Raw genomic sequence first — 15,895 nt, forward strand, 5'->3', positions numbered from 1 at the left:
GGGAACCACAACTCATCAGGTTTGTGTCCTTTGGGGGTCAGGAACTGGTGAGACTCAGAGGCACAGAAAGTTTCTCTTCATGGCCAACAGACCATGGTTGAACAGGACACAATTTAATAACAATCACACTCATCCCTGAGCTATGTGCAATGTCCCAGCAGTGTCTGATGAGTCCACCATCCACAAGTGATTTCCACACTAGAGTTGATTTTAGACAAACGTCGTTCTGTGATAGAAATAAACACAATTAAGTTCTTGTATCAGGATGATTGTCCTGCAGTGGGGGTAAAACAGCTCAAACAATTCCTGATTTGCAAAGGTGTCAGTGGTGGATGGAGAAGGGAGGTCCGGCTGCTTTTGGTGTTGAGGAAATGCTGAAACCAGCCTGACTCATTTAATCTCCTCCTGGCCTGGCTGATCTCCCCTCTTGCCCCTTCCACCCATTGCCTTTTGTCTCCCACCAGGCCCCCGGTGAAGAGCCTGGCTCTGTGTTCTCCATCCCCTCCTCGCTGGCACTGCCAGGCTGGGATGAGGAGCCCCTCAGCCTTCCCTGCTCTGGGCTGGACAAGCCCAGCTCCCTCAGCCTCTGCTCACAGCCCAAGGGCTCCAGCCCCACCTTGCAGGCCCTTCCCTAACCCTGCTCCAGCTGCCAGACATCTTTCCTGCCCTGGGGAACCCAAACCAGGCCACAGGGACCTGGATAATCCACGTCCTTGATGTCCTGGTCACACAGCCCTGGCCCCTTTTCCCCATGTCAGGCTCTGGGGTGGATCCTGTGGAACATCCTTTGGTGGGGGCTGTGGCTCCAGGTGGACCGGGGTGATACCAGGGGACAGGGACCCCGCTGGGCATGAACAGCATTGGACTTGTTGGGAGAAACTGTGAGGGGGAGCTGGGGCGGAGTGACCAACCCAGTGACCTCACACAGCCCTCCTGGGATGTCACACAGCCCCTCTGTGATGTCACAGCCTGCGCTGAGATGTCACAGCCCATTTTCTAATATCACACAGCTGGTCTCTGATGTCACAGCCAACTCAGTGATGTCATAGTCTGTTCTGTGATTTCAGACCTCTGCCCTGTGATGTCACAGCTGGCTCTGAGAGGTCACAGAGGCAGTTTATGTCATAGCTGCTCGATGACCTCACAAAAACCACTCTGTGATGTCATGGACCATTCTGTCATAGATCACTCATGTGATGTCATAGATCACTTTGTGACCTCATGTTACCAGATGATAAATTGTCTCCACCAGGTGAGCTGACACCTGGAGCTTGTTCTCCAAAACCGCAGGCCTATGGAAACCACACAATGCCCATTGTGTCAGAAGGGGAACTGGAAGTTCACCAGCCTCAGTGTCCTGCCAGCTCAGCCAGGCCCACTGGAACATTGGGGTCCACGACCACCAGGGACCACCAGAGAGACCCCCAGGACAGAAGAACACATGGGAAAAGGGGAGGGGAAATATGTTATTGATTCTGGGGAAATGATTATCAGACGTGTGTTTAGTCCAGGACAATCAATGAACATGTGTGCAAAATACAGACTATGAACAGAAACTTTCCTGTACTCAGCATGCTCGGCTTTGGGAGGAGCTATCCCCCGTGCACCCAGCTGAATAAAGAATGCTGCTTCTTAATGCTGCATTGGTGTGAAGGAGTTTTCTGTTTTACCGAATTTTTGGGTAACACTCCACTGCCAAGGAAAGCTCTGTCTCCTGCTGCTCACACACAGAGAAGGGCTGGTGGCAGATGTGGGGGTCGTTGGCTGCCTGGGGCACAGTGACCATGAAATAATCAAGTTTTCAATGTTCTGTGAAAGAAGGAGGGGCAGCAACAAAACTGCCACACTGGAATTAGGAAGGGCAGACTTTGGCCTATTTAGGATGCTGGTTTGGGGAGTACCGAATCAGGTACTGATTTTTAATGGGAAATAACCCTTAAAAACAAAGGGGTCCAGGGAGGATGGACACATTTCAAGAAAGTAATCTTAAGGGGGAAGGAGCAGCCTGTGCCAGTATGGCAAAAGATGAGCTGGTGAGGAAAATGACTGCCCTGGCTGCCCGTGGAGCTTTTGTGGGAAAAAAGTGTGCATTAACTTTGGACAAATGGTCAGGCAACTTAGCAAGTGTTTAAGGATGTTGTCAGGTCATGCAGTAAAAAAAAAAAAAGAAAGAGGTGTAATCTCAATTAGAGATTAACCTGGCCACTTCTGTGAAAAATAATAAAAATGTGTCTATGAATAAATTAATGGCAAAAGGTGGAATAAGGTGAACCCCTACTCTTTATTGGATGCAGTGGAGAATATAGGAACTAAAGATAAGGAAAAGTCCAAGCTACTTAACACCTTGTTTGTATCAATTTTCAATATTAGGACACGATGTCATCAGGACAAGAGTTCTCCTGAGCTGGCAGATGGGGTCAGAATGCAGAACAGGCCTCTGGAACCCAGGAGGAAGCAGCTGGGGACCTGTTGGACCACTCAGATACTCACAGGTATATGGGATCAGATGGGATCCATCCTAGGGGGATGAGGGAGCTGGTGGATGAGCTCCCCAAGCTGCTCTCCATCATTTACCATCAGTCCTGGCTCACCAGGGAGGTCCCAGAGCACTGGAGGTGCCAGTGTGACCCCATCCCCAAGAAGGGCTGGGAGGAGGATCTGGGGAACTCCAGGCCTGTCAGCCTGACCTCGGTGCCTGGCAAGGTTCTGGAACAGATCACCCTGAGTGCCATCACAGGGCACCCACAGGATGGCCGAGGGGTCAGAGCCAGACAGTATGGATATCAATGTCTGCATGGATGATCTGCATGAGGGGATTGAGTCCAGCATCAGCAAATTTGCAGATGACACCAAGGTGGGTGTGGGTGTGGATGTGCTGGAGGATAGGAGGGCTCTGCAGAGGGACCTGGACAGGCTGGATCCAGGGCCCAAATCCAACAAGGTGAGGTTTAACAAGTCCAAGTGCTGGGTCCAGCACTCTGGCCACAACAACCCCTGCAGCACTACAGACTGGGGACAGAGTGGCTGGACAGCAGCCAGGCAGAAAGGGACCTGCAGGGACTGATGGACAGCAGGCTGGACATGAGCCAGCAGTGTGCCCAGGTGGCCAAGAAGGCCAATGGCTCCTGGCCTGGATCAGGAATGGTGTGGCCAGCAGGAGCAGGGCTTCTCTGCCAGCCCTGATCTGCCCCCAGCTCTGCACACAGACATTGCTGCTGCAGCTCCAGAGGAGGGAACAAAAGGAGGATTTCTGGTGAAAACTTTCCTGGGAGATCCTTTAGTTCATTTAAAGCCACTGAGAGCACAGCTCCTCATTGACACCGTCTGGGGCCACAGCAAAGGTAGAGAGAAACAAAATGAGAAATGGCACAAGGAATGGCCTTTGTGGACAATCTTAAAAAACTAAAACACAGGGGAAAAACCCCACAACCAAACCAACAGGAACAATCAAAGATGACTTTTCTTACAAATGATTTGCAGAAGCTGGCCAGCAATTTTGTCAATGCTACCCAGAGTGCTTTTGTCACAGGAAACTCAGACTTTTTGTCACAGGCATCATGATTAGCAGATCTTGAAATGCTCTCATGTCCCTGAGCACTAAGTCACGGAGAATTAAAGCCACACAGGCCACATCTGCAGTGCTCAAACACAGCCCTGTTGCTGCTGCTGCTGCTGCTGAAATAGAATCAACTGACAGAGGCCATCACAGAAATTGCCTCTGGAGTGTCAAATACAATGAAAAATTCCACCAGGAGAAAGAGAAACCAGAACTTCTCGACACACTTCATTGTTTCTTCTGAGCAGCAGCAGAAAATGGAGATGCCCAGAGATATTTCCAGCCGCTGCTGATCCCAGTGGAGCCCAGCCTGCTGCCCAGTCCCAGTGGGAACCTGAGCCCAGCCCGGGGAGCTCCCGCAGTGTCGGGAGCTCAGCGCACGCGGGGCCCGGCCCAGAGCCCCGGGCACGGCACAGACGGAATGTCCTGCGGCCCAAACCTCCTGCTCCTGCCTCACAGCGCCCAGCGTTCTCCCCCTCCTGCTCCTCTCCCAGCACGGCACACATTCCAGCTCGGAGAAGGCTTCCCCAGAGAGGGCTCCGGCTCCTGTTTCACCCTCAGTGTCCCTGCAGAGAAGCAGGGTATCTTTCAGGCACTTCCACAAGCTCCGGGTTCCCATTTCATGGGGAATCTAGGATGAAAATGGCCTTGTTAGGAAGGACAAAAGCGGAGGGAGTGGACTGAAAATTATTAGGAAAAAATGACCATTCTTACAGACAAAGATCACCAAGTCATTGCCTGCATTTCTCCTTTTCAGATTCTTTCAGTCATCTCCTGAGAGGTCCAGCTTGGTCTGGTGCTTGTCATTGATTGATTGAACTCTTGAATTATATCAGTGCATGAGATGTAGAAGCATCTAAAGTGAACACAGAAACGAACTCCCCTGTCAACCCATTTTCATCTTCTACATCACTTTCAAGATGCCCATGGGGATGTTGGAATGATTATCCCACAGCTCTCCATTTCTGGCTGCAGGCTCTGCAGATTCTTTCTCTGCATTCAGTCAGGCTTGCATTCCCTAATAATTGCAGGTAGCCCGTCATGGATTCTTACGGTATCACAGTAACAATGAAAACCTTACCAATGGCACAACTGCCCAGCCCACAAGGAAAAGAAAGAACAAGCTGTCAAGTTTTTCTAATATTAGTCCTGCTTTGCTGTAAGAGTAGTGCTGCACTCACGGTGTGGAAAGCCAAGAGAAGCTGCAGCTGGTGGCACATCTTGTGACAGGAGCTGCACCTCGTTCTCCAGGAAAGATTCTTGGAAAGAGCAAACAGGACTGTGGAGAAGATTCTGGGAAAACTGAATGAGCTTTTAGGAAATGAAATGAAAATGGAAAGAAACAATCCAAGATGATTTCCTCTGTTTATTTTTATGCTCCCCTTTTCCATCTTGCACTGCTTCTCCATCCCATTAATCCAACTGGATTTCACCTCTAAGATCCATGACTTGGCAAGTTTGAGACACTGTAAAATACCATGAGCTACACACAGTTTGCCTTCCCCTGGTTTTCTTGGAAAGCAGTGCTGGAGACTAAGTGCAGTGCTTGGGTCAGGCACAAATTCTGCATTCAGGGAATGTGCTCCGATAGTGTTTGACCCTCAGCAGGGACAATGCACGGCAGCGACCAAGAGGATTTCTGTGCCGCTGTGCTGGAGTCCAGACTCTGGGTCTGGGCTGAACACAGCAAAGTTCCCGTGTTTGGACAGGCTCAGGGGCTGCCCCCGGGGAGCGGGGGGCTGGGCGCAGGGGCGAGCGGGCAACGGACAAACGGACACGGGGACAAACGGCCCCGGAGCTTCAGTTGCAGCAGCGGCAGCAGCAGCAGCAGCAGCGGCGGCAGCAGCCGAAGCAGCGAAAGCAGCGATTTTGTTGATTCCCTCTTGATTCTCCTCTCCCTCTCCCGCTGTCCCGCACCGTCTCCCGCTCTCCCTTTTCCGCTGTCCCCTCCTCTCCCAGTCTCTCTCTCTCCCCATTCCCGGCCGGGCCATGCCCCCGGCCCGCCCCCGGCTCCGGGCGGGGCTGCCCCATCCCCGCCCCCGGCCGTCCCGCCGGGGTCTCGCCTCCGCCCGGCTCTGGCCGTGCTGGCGGTGGCGCTTCTGGGCGGGCATCGGTGCCTGGGGCTGGGGCAGCATCGCCTCGCTCTGGCTCCGCCTGGCCCGAGCCTGGCCCCGGCCCCGGCTCCTCCCGGGCCCCGCGGAGGACACACGCGGCGCGGCCGCTGCCGCCGCCTCCGCTGCGGCTTCCCCGGCCCGAGCTCCGCCGCTCGGCAGCGTGGCCGCCGCCCCCGAGCCGCCGCTGTCCCGTTGCCGGGAGCGAACGCCTGGGGAGGGCCGGCCCGGGGCGGTCGGGGGGCGGTCGGGGGCCGCTCCTGGCCCCGGGCCGAGCGCTGACAGCCGCGTCCCGCCCGCAGGGAAGGCGCAGCAGGGCCTGAAGGAGCGGTACCGGCTGGGTTCGCTGCTGGGCAGCGGCGGCTTCGGCAGCGTCTTCGCGGCCACGCGGCGCTCGGACGGCGCCCCGGTGAGCGGCGGGGCCGGCGGCGGGCGGAGGAGGAGGGGGCGGAGGAGGAGGGAGAGGAGGGGGAGGAGGAGGGATAGAAGGAAAAGGAGAAGGGAGAGGGGGAGAGGGGGGAGGAGGAGGAGGAGGAGGAGGAGGAGGATGGGGCTGGAGCTGGGGCTGGGGCTGAGGCTGGGCATGGCGGGCGGCGAGCTCAGCCCGCTGCTGCTCTTGGCTTGCAGGTGGCCATCAAAAGGGTGCCAAGGAACCGCGTCCGGCACTGGGGCGAGCTGGTGAGTGAGCGGGGCCAGCGGCAGAAGCCGGGCCGTGCCGGCGGGGATGAGCCGAGGCCCGGCAGGGTGGAAGCCACCAGGACACCTCGAGGGAGAGCAGGCGTGGGGCCAGCGCAGGGCGCAGAGCATCCCGTGCTGGGTGAGGGGTTCCCGACCCCTGGCACGGCATCAGCCCCACTGACGGAATTGCGTTCCTCCTGCAGCCCGACGGCACCAGCGCACCCCTGGAGATCGTGCTGCTGGAGAAGGTGTCCACTGGCTTCCCCGGTGTCATCCAGCTGCTGGAGTGGCTTGAGCTCCCCAAATACATCTTGATGGTGCTGGAACGCCCGAAGCGGTCTCAGGACCTGCATCATTTCATTCGGGCACGGGGGTTCCTTTCCGAGGAGGTGGCGCGGGATCTGTTCCGCCAGGTGCTGGAGGCCGTGCAGCACTGCACCAGCTGTGGGGTCCTGCACAGGGACATCAAACCACAGAACATCCTGGTTGACCTGGCCACCGGGCAGGCCAAATTGATTGACTTTGGCTGTGGCACCTACCTGCAAGACACAGCCTACACTCGCTTTGCAGGTGAGCCCACGCAGGGGTGTGCTCTCGGTCCTGGCATCTCATGGCCCAACATCTCACAGCCCAAGCTGGCTGTGGCAGCGGGGATTCTCCCTTTTGCTGCCCTTCATGGCACTGAGATTTCAGCTGAGTTGCGATTGAGCAGGGCTGGGTGGGGAGCCAGCTTCAAGCCCTGCTGGCAGCCTTTGCCTACCACTCTGGGCAGGACTGAGGCTGGGGCTGGGGCAGCCAGCCCAACAAAAACACGGGTGGGTGGGGGGTAGCAGAGAGGGGGGCCGTAACCTGTGTCCCAGCTGGTTTGGTGTGCAGGTGAGAAAGGGCTTGGACTGCTCCACTCACCTGGTTTGTTTTGGATTCATGATGTTTTTTGGGCAGTGCAGGCAGGGAGGATGAAGGCATGGTTTTCCCAAGCACTGGGTGGGTTTTTCCTCCTCATGGTCGGGCCTTGCCAGGACTTCTGCTGCCCTCTTCCAACCCCAGTGGCTTCTTTTCCAACCCCGAGTCTGTACACAAGTCCCAGGTGCTGGCGAGAGGGCAGCGGTCACCCCGTGTGCCACTGGGGCAGCCCCCACACACCCAGGGATGCTGGGGCCAGGCTCTGGGAGCAGCAGCATCCCCCTGATGAACCCCATCTGTATTCCACAGGAACACCGTCATACAGCCCCCCGGAATGGATCCACTTTGGATTTTACTACGGCAAGCCAGCTACCATCTGGTCCCTGGGCATCCTGCTGCACCAGATGGTCTGCGGGGAGCACCCTTTCAGGAGGAGCCAGAACATCAGCTGGGACCATCAGCTCTCGCTGCCACGACGGCTCTCTCAAGGTGGATCCTCATCTCTGGCCACGGGGGCAATGGCAGTGCTGGGAGACAGCAGCAGCTCGTGAGCATCCCGCCCTGGCAGCTGCTGAGGAGGTGGCACATGTCCTGCTCTCCTGCTCTCCTCCAAAACAGGGAATTGATGGGGAAGTTTAGGCCCAGCTCTGAGCACATCCAGCATGGCCTGGGCACGGGAATAGTGGGCCAAAGCCAACAGGAGCCTTCTCCAGCTGACCGGCGGGTTCTGGTTTCTCTGCCCAGAGTGCCAAGATGTGATCAGGCGGTGTTTATCCATGCTGCACTCGGACAGGCCCTCGTTGGAAGAGCTGTTCTGTGATCCCTGGCTGCAGGATATTGATCGGCCCTAGAAGAAGGGAGAGAGCCACAGGCACACTTTGATGCAAGGCCCTGGTAAGTTACAGCTCCACACATGCCTTGGCAATCAGAAGCAAAGGAACCCAGACATTTTGTCCTGCCTGTGTCACTGCCCAGGGGTCATCAGATGGGGACACGCAGCCCTTGTGCTGGAGCTGAGCTGCTCTGCCCAGCACTGGTGGCCACCATCTGAGCTGGTTTTGCTTGTCCTGGTTCCCTGACAGCTCTGGGCCCTGGGCAGAACCCTGACAGCCTGGGCTCACCCCCAGGGAAGGAGAAGGAGCCCCTGGAGGAGCTGTACCAGGTGGGGCTGCTGCTGCTGGGGACAGCGAGGACGACATCAAGGATGACAACCTCTTCCTCCACCTGGCCACCGGCAGCTGAGGATGATGGACTTTGATTCTGGCACCTTCTCCAAAGCCAGGCTCCACAGGAAATTTGCAGGTGAGTCTACACGCAGGGGGATGCTCCCAGATTTGGGCATTGCACAGCCTGGCCAGGAACCAAAGGTTCCCCCTTTGCTGGGGCGGATGCAGCTGATCCTTCAGTCGGCTGCCAGGCTGCTTTTGGCAGGGCTGGGGGATGGGCTGGGGTGGTGATGAAATGGGAGTGGGCTCCTGGCCCTGCCAACAGCCCCCAGCACCCACCATGCCCCGGGCTGGGGCTGGGGCTGGGGCAGCCAGCCCGACACAAACAAACCCCCATGGTGGGAGCAGAGGTGGGACTCCAGAATCTGTGCAGGGGCTGCTTTGCTTTGCAGGCAAGGAAGGGCTTCGGCTGCTCCATTGCCCCTGTTTGCTTTGGGATCACCGTTATTTTGGGGGGCAGTGCAGGGGGGAAGGGAGAGAGCCTGGGCTCCCCTCACCTGTGGGTGGGTTTTTCCCTGGCATGCAGGGGTTGGGCCTTCCTCAAGTCCCTGACAGTAATATGATTTTTGACCTTTTTTCTTATTCCCCTTTTTGTCTGTAATCTATTTTCAATAATTTGTTGTGTGTTTTTCTAGAGGAAGCGTTCTAGCTGGGGTCCTGTCTGGATCAGGAAGTGCTTGGGAGCAGCTGTGGTGTGGATGGGCCGTGCCCTTGGAGAAGGATGAGGACATCGTTTGGGACCAGCTTTTCTTCCAGCGGGGGATGGCGTCAGGTGGGTCCCGTCTGCTTGGCATGGTGGGATCAGAGCTTTGGGGAGATGGCAGTGAGCACAGGAGCATCCTGCTCTGGGCAGCTGCTGAGGGCTGGATGTGCCGTGGCCGGCTGCAGGCTGGGCACATGTCCTGCCCTCCTGCTCTGCTCCCACAGGCAGCAGGGATGGGCAGCTCTGGGCACAGCTCTGGGCACGGCCAGCATGGCCTGGGCACCGCGGGCGGCTGGGACAAGGGGACAGGAGCCTTCAGCTGACGGGCGCTTTCTGGTTTCTCTCCTTGCAGCCGGGCTCTGCGGGTGCTGAGGCTGCTCTGGGCTCTGCCAGGGCTCTGCTGGAGCTCAGCAGCGGGCCGCAATCAGCCAAAGAAGAAATGGGGTGACCTGCAGCACAGACCTGCTTGAGCACTTCAGCAACACAGCTCAAGTGTGCAGAGTGTACACCTCCCAGGGAAAACATGACACCACCCCAAAATAAACTTGTTCAATAGCTTCTGAAATGAAATCAATCTGGGATGACCCCAAATGACATTTTGCAGCTTGCTCAAGCTGTAGCTCAGTCTTTCTCTGAACAGTTCTCTCCTCCACCTGCCTTGTACTTCCCAACTGCTCCCTCTTTTCCCCCAGTGAGTTCCCAGCCCATGGAAGTCTCCATCACACTGTTGCCTTCCTTGGTGCCCCTCACCACGAGGAAGGCTGAGCCCCAGGCTTAGAAACTCACCCTGTCACGGGCTGAGGAGCAGCAATGTCTCAGAGGTCCAGTGGGATTTTAGTGTCATTCAGAGCTGCTCTCCAGCCCTCAGCTCTCCTCACTGCTGCGTTCCCACTCCCTTGTCCTCGTCCTTGCAGCAGGATGAGCTCTGTGAATCCCCTTGAGCCTCCCCACTCTTCCCAGCCCACGCACCAACCTCAGTTAGGCTGAAGCTGCAGCTTCTCTGTCTCCTGTGGCACACCAGTCCAGTCCCCTGTGCGGGGAGCCCCAGCCCCAGAGCACAGCACTCAGCAGTGCAGTCCGGGCTGGAGTAGCTCCCTCCCAGCCCCAGCCTAAGGACCCCTCCAGCCCCGGGGCTTGAGGCACTGTCAGCACCCGCTGCTGCAGCCGCCGCTTCTGCTGGCCCAGACAGCAACACCCAAACTGGGGCTGATCCCGAGGGAGCAGCAGCAGGGCCTGGATCTGATCCCTGACTCTGGGGCAGGCCTGGACAAATGACCCCCCAGCAGCAGCAGCACGTGGAGCTGACTTTCAGCACAGCCCCTGCCACTCTTCCCTCCCGTGTGCAGCGGTGTCACAGCAGCCTGAGGCACCTGGGAGCCCCCAGGGCCAGCAGGGACTTGAGATGGCAGCCCTGGGCTCCTGGAGCTTGTGCAAGGAACGGAGCTGGGGACTCCCTGTCCATGGGGAGCTTCCAGATGGAAAAGGCTGCTGTGCCCAGGCAGCTCCAAGGGCAGAGAAAGGAGGGTCTCGACCCCTGGATCTGTGCCAGTCCCACAGTCCTGGGCAGCAGCCACCGAGCCCTGGGGGAGCAGAGGGCACAGCAAGAGGGACAAAAGCAGGCAAGGTCAGAGACTGGAGAGAGCCAGACCCGGCAGCAGGAACAGCTGCTCCATTGCACTCTTGGAGAAAGCTCTTGGCTGGTTCCAAGCGCTGAAAGGCGTGCAGGGCAGAGAGGAGGCCACACCAAACACTGCTCCTGTTTCCACAGCCTCCCCTCTCCGTGTCCCAGAAGGAATTGGATGGACTGTGTTCTTCTCTCCGAGTTGTCTGGTTCAGCACGAGCAGCTGAGCACCAGGAGCTGAAGGAGCTGAAGCCTCAGGCCACAAGAGCTGGGCCTGAGGAGACTTTGTGAGCAAATGAATGCTGCTAACATGGACCTGGCTGAATGCAGCAGATGGAATCATGGAATCACAGAATGCTTTCTGTTGGAAAAGACCTCTGAGCTCATCCAGTCCAGCCGGTCACCCAGCAGTGTCGAGCCCAGCACTAAACCACGTCCCTGAAGTGCCAAGGCCTGGACAACAGCCCTGAGTGAGGCCCTGAGCCAAAGGTGGCCTCTGGATGAACCTTCCAACCAAGGGTTATCTTTGTATCTGCTCACTAATGAAATGTGCATGGTCATTAGCACTGTGATAGATGTATCCACTCATCAGTGAAACATGGATTGACCTTTCTGTGTTTAGAAGCCAGACAAGGCCATGAAATCTGACATCTGGCCTTGTCTGGGGCTGAATGGGCAAAGTCACCTCCCTTGGTTCCTCTTGGGCCCTGGCCAGGCTTTGGGAGGAACCCAGGAGGAGGATGAAACCAGATGTTCCCGCACCAGCAGCGCTGTCAGTTTGTTCATTCAGCACTGTCAGAGCTGGGCCCTCTCCCAGCGAGGCTGGAGCCTCACCTGTGGCTGGAGGCACCTGCAGGAATTCCCAGTGTCCAGGAGTGGCTCTGCAGCCCTTGGCTGTGACAGCTTCCCCAGCTGCTGTGTGGATCTGGGGCATGGTAAAGCCTGAGGGTAACTGCTGCTGGATCTTTCTTAATCACTGCTGCAATCTCTGGTGCTGCTGGCTGGGTGCATTGCCGAGCTGCTCCTTTTGTGATTCTTTGCTGCTTTGAGCTACAGTCAATGACACTGAGTCCTTCAGTTGGTGTCTGTGTCTTTGGTGCTGACCCTGCCCACTGGGGAAACAAAACTGGCACAGTCTGGCCAGATCGCAACAAAATGTCACTTTTTAAATGTAAATGTGAGGAATCAGTCCCATCAGAAATTCCCAGATGGGAAGCCCTTCCCTGGAGTTCCCTGGCTCTGGAGTGGGCTGAGGTCAGAGCACTGGTGTCAGCAGTGGGGCACTCTGTTAAAAGAGGCTGAACCCCTGGATGTCTTCAAATGCATCCAAAAATTGCATGTGGAAGAAGGCAAAGAATTGTGGGTTTGGGAATATGTGGGTGAAGTTTGTAAATGGCACATTGGAAACAGCACCAACAGAAGGAAGAATTGCTTTTGGAATGCTCCCACATGGAGGGACAGAGGAAGGTTAAAACTTGAGCTCAGGTTCATTTGTGCAAGTGAAAAATAATATTATTATTATCATCATTAATAACAGTTATATAAAAATAGAACATGATTATACATTTTTTTTCAGATAGAATTAAATTTGATTGTGAAAAATGCATATTTTATGATTGGCTTTTTGCAAATATTAAATTGAATACTATATGTATTATGTTATATTGATTAGAAGTGCTGTATTAACATTTTAATAGTATGGTATATGTAGTTTTGTAGTTAAAATAGAGCCTATGTATGTGGGGTTTTTTTTACTAACTCAAGCAAGAGATGAGATAATGAAGAAACTCTTCACACAGAGATGACAATGATGGGGTCCCATAAAGAATTACTGCCTCCTTATCGGAAAAGACAAACATTCTTCCACCTTCTCTCTGTCTTTATGGAACCACCAGGATTAAGGGGAAGAAGTTGACGAAAACCAGAAAAGTTCTTAATTTGCAAGGAATTTATGCATCATGTATGAGATGTATGAATATGCAACAGGCTATTGCTTTTAAAGATTATTCCTTTGTTCACAAGGCATGCTTATTGGGCTTAAGTGCCCGAGAGCATCCGGACGTCTGTAATTCTTTGCTTTTTATTGTCTTGTAATTGTCCGAAATTTTCATTACTCTAATTGTATTACTATTTTTATAACCATTTTATTATTATTAAACTTTTAAAATTTTGAAAACCAAGTGATTGGCGTTTATAACATTGATAATGTGAAATAAGGCTGACAATGCTAATATGTCACCTTTGGCTGCTCACTGTGACACTGAATACCCTACAGAAAAGGACTGGCCAAGACCCAAATGTCACAATAGAACTTTGTGAATTGTGTATAATGAATAAAGGAGGAAGGGATGTTGTGGAAACCCAGGACACCAGGAGGATTTCTCTGTCTGCTCTGGGGTGTCCTGACCCCCAGGGGAGCACTGACTTTGACCCTCATTCATGGAGAAAACTTCCAAAGCCTCAAGGTAAACTAGAAACCACAAAAGTGTGAAATAGATTGTAGAGATTGTAGAGAGGAGTTTAGTATGTCACATGGGTAAGAAATTTAAGCTTTAGGATTTTTAGTATGCTATAGATGGATTCAAGATTGTTATAAATGAATGCTCTAATTTATTAATTAAAGAAAATTTATTAAATTGTCCAAATACAAATTTAGAGAATAACAACGAAAAGCCACTATCAAAAAAAGGTCAGTGCCAAGCCCGGGATCGGCGCTGGGTGAGACACAGGTTTGACCACTGCAGTATAGGGTCCCCTATGTTCACCCTGACTGTTCTGTCCAAGTGATTTATATATGGTTTTTCTTGCCTGAGGCAAAGTCTCTTTCTTCTTTTCTGGGCTGCACCTATTCATGTGGAGTTCCTTCACTGTGGCAAGTTGAACAGAACCCGTCCGATCGATCGTGCTCCTGGAGTTCGGTATTCAGATGTATCTCCCTGATGGTTCTGGTTATCTCACTCTCAACTACTTACAGCGTGTTTCTCGTTGGGCGTTCCAAACATGTACATGTCACTTAGGGCGTGTAAGTGGTGCCATTGTGTTCAGCTGGATAAGATATACAGAAGTTTATTACATACAACAACTTGCAGAGTAAAATCTCGGACACTTTGGCATATATGGGATTTGACGCAGAAAAAGGGAATTAGAGAAAGGGAATTGGCTCATAAAATGAGAAAAAGACGAGAATGGAGATGCGTGAGGGAAAGAGAATGAAGAGAGAAACAAAAAGATTAGCATATAGAATAGCATGATAGGTTAGTGAACAAATTTTGGAATAGCAACAGCAAACCGTTTTACCAGCTCAAATGTGCAGCTACCAATAAAACAAAAGCAGCCAGCAAAGCAGTTCAGTAATGTTTTACTTTCTAAATGTCCAGAGGGATTCAGCAAATCAGTACAAACATTCTGAAATACCTTGGCTAATGCTGGAGAATAGGAGGGGAACAGAAGCCCGGTGTTTTAAAAATTCTGCACTGGGACATTGAGCAGTCACTGTGGTGGTGAGATGGTTTCTCCTTGAAGCTGATGAGGGACAAAGCAAACCTCCAGCCAGCCACCCTGCTGAGAGCTTGGCAGTAAAGAGCCTGCAGCCAAGTAGGTGCTTTTCATCAGAAGAATTCAAAATAGTGTGCCAATATCCAAACCTGACCACTGATTGGTTTGACCCAACTTCCTGAAAAAATTCATTTCCATGTCAAACCACGACAAATATGTAAAATGTAACATAAGATACTTGAAAAATGATGAATGCCAAAGGATCTGAGTATTAGATCTTTCCTCAAAGAGAATCCTTTTTGCTAACATCTACATGCCAGGAGCTGCAGTGTAGCACCAGGGAGACAAAGGAACCCACCAGTGCAGAAAAGCACCCATCTCCGAGCCAGCCATGTCCATTCGTTTGCAAATTAGGTCCTTTTCTCCCTGCTGCCAGCTGCGGGTTTGAAATACTGTGAAACAACCTACCCGTCCTTGGTGGGGTGCTTAAAAAAACTTACAGAATATTTCTTACCAATATAACATATTTCATACATCTATTTCTCACAAGCACGAATTACCTAAAATACACATAACAATTCCATGATTCCATCTGCTGCATTCAGCCAGGTCCATGTTAGCAGCATTCATTTGCTCACAAAGTCTCCTCAGGCCCAGCTCTTGTGGCCTGAGGCTTCAGCTCCTTCAGCTCCTGGTGCTCAGCTGCTCGTGCTGAACCAGACAACTCGGAGAGAAGAACACAGTCCATCCAATTCCTTCTGGGACACGGAGAGGGGAGGCTGTGGAAACAGGAGCAGTGTTTGGTGTGGCCTCCTCTCTGCCCTGCACGCCTTTCAGCGCTTGGAACCAGCCAAGAGCTTTCTCCAAGAGTGCAATGGCGCAGCGGCTCCTGGACACCTTCAGCTCCTGGACACCTTCTCACACAGAGCTGGGAAAAAAATCCCCTGGCCACTGGCTAAAAGGTGAGTTATGCCCAAGTTAGAGCTCTGTGGGAAATCTCTGTCCCTCCCTGACGTTTTAATATATCTGTACATGGGGGTGTGCATGGATGCGTCTTGTATACAAAGGAAGTAGCGTGCAAGCAACAGGACTGACACTTTCAGTGTCCATGCTATTCCATACCCATGGGTACAGAGACATTATGGAAACCCTGGCACAGACAGGGCCTTCTGTCCATGGGTACAGAGACATCCAAGAGCCCCTGGCACACACAGAGCTTTCTGTCCATGGATACAGAGACATCCAAGAGCCCCTGGCACACACAGAGCCTTCTGTCCATGGGTACAGAGACATCCAAGAGCCCCTGGCACGCACAGGCCTGGCACACACAGGCCTGGCAGCACAGGTGGCTTTTCCCACAGGCTGCAGGAGATGAGAACACAACATTTGCCAACACTGACTGCAAGCCACAGCTCCGTGTGCTCCCCGTGAATCTCAGCTCTGGGACCACTGTCTGCCCCAAGCTGCAGAGACTGCAGTGGGAGCCCGGCTGGGCTCTGCCCTGGGGCCATCCTGCAGGGACAGCTGCAAACAGGGAGCATTCCCTTGCCACAAAGAACCAAGCCAGGGCTGCAGGGCAGCTGCTCCAGCCCGGACTGCAC

The sequence above is a fragment of the Anomalospiza imberbis genome, chromosome 34 (genome assembly GCF_031753505.1).
Source record: "Anomalospiza imberbis isolate Cuckoo-Finch-1a 21T00152 chromosome 34, ASM3175350v1, whole genome shotgun sequence".
Taxonomy (NCBI): domain Eukaryota; kingdom Metazoa; phylum Chordata; class Aves; order Passeriformes; family Viduidae; genus Anomalospiza; species Anomalospiza imberbis.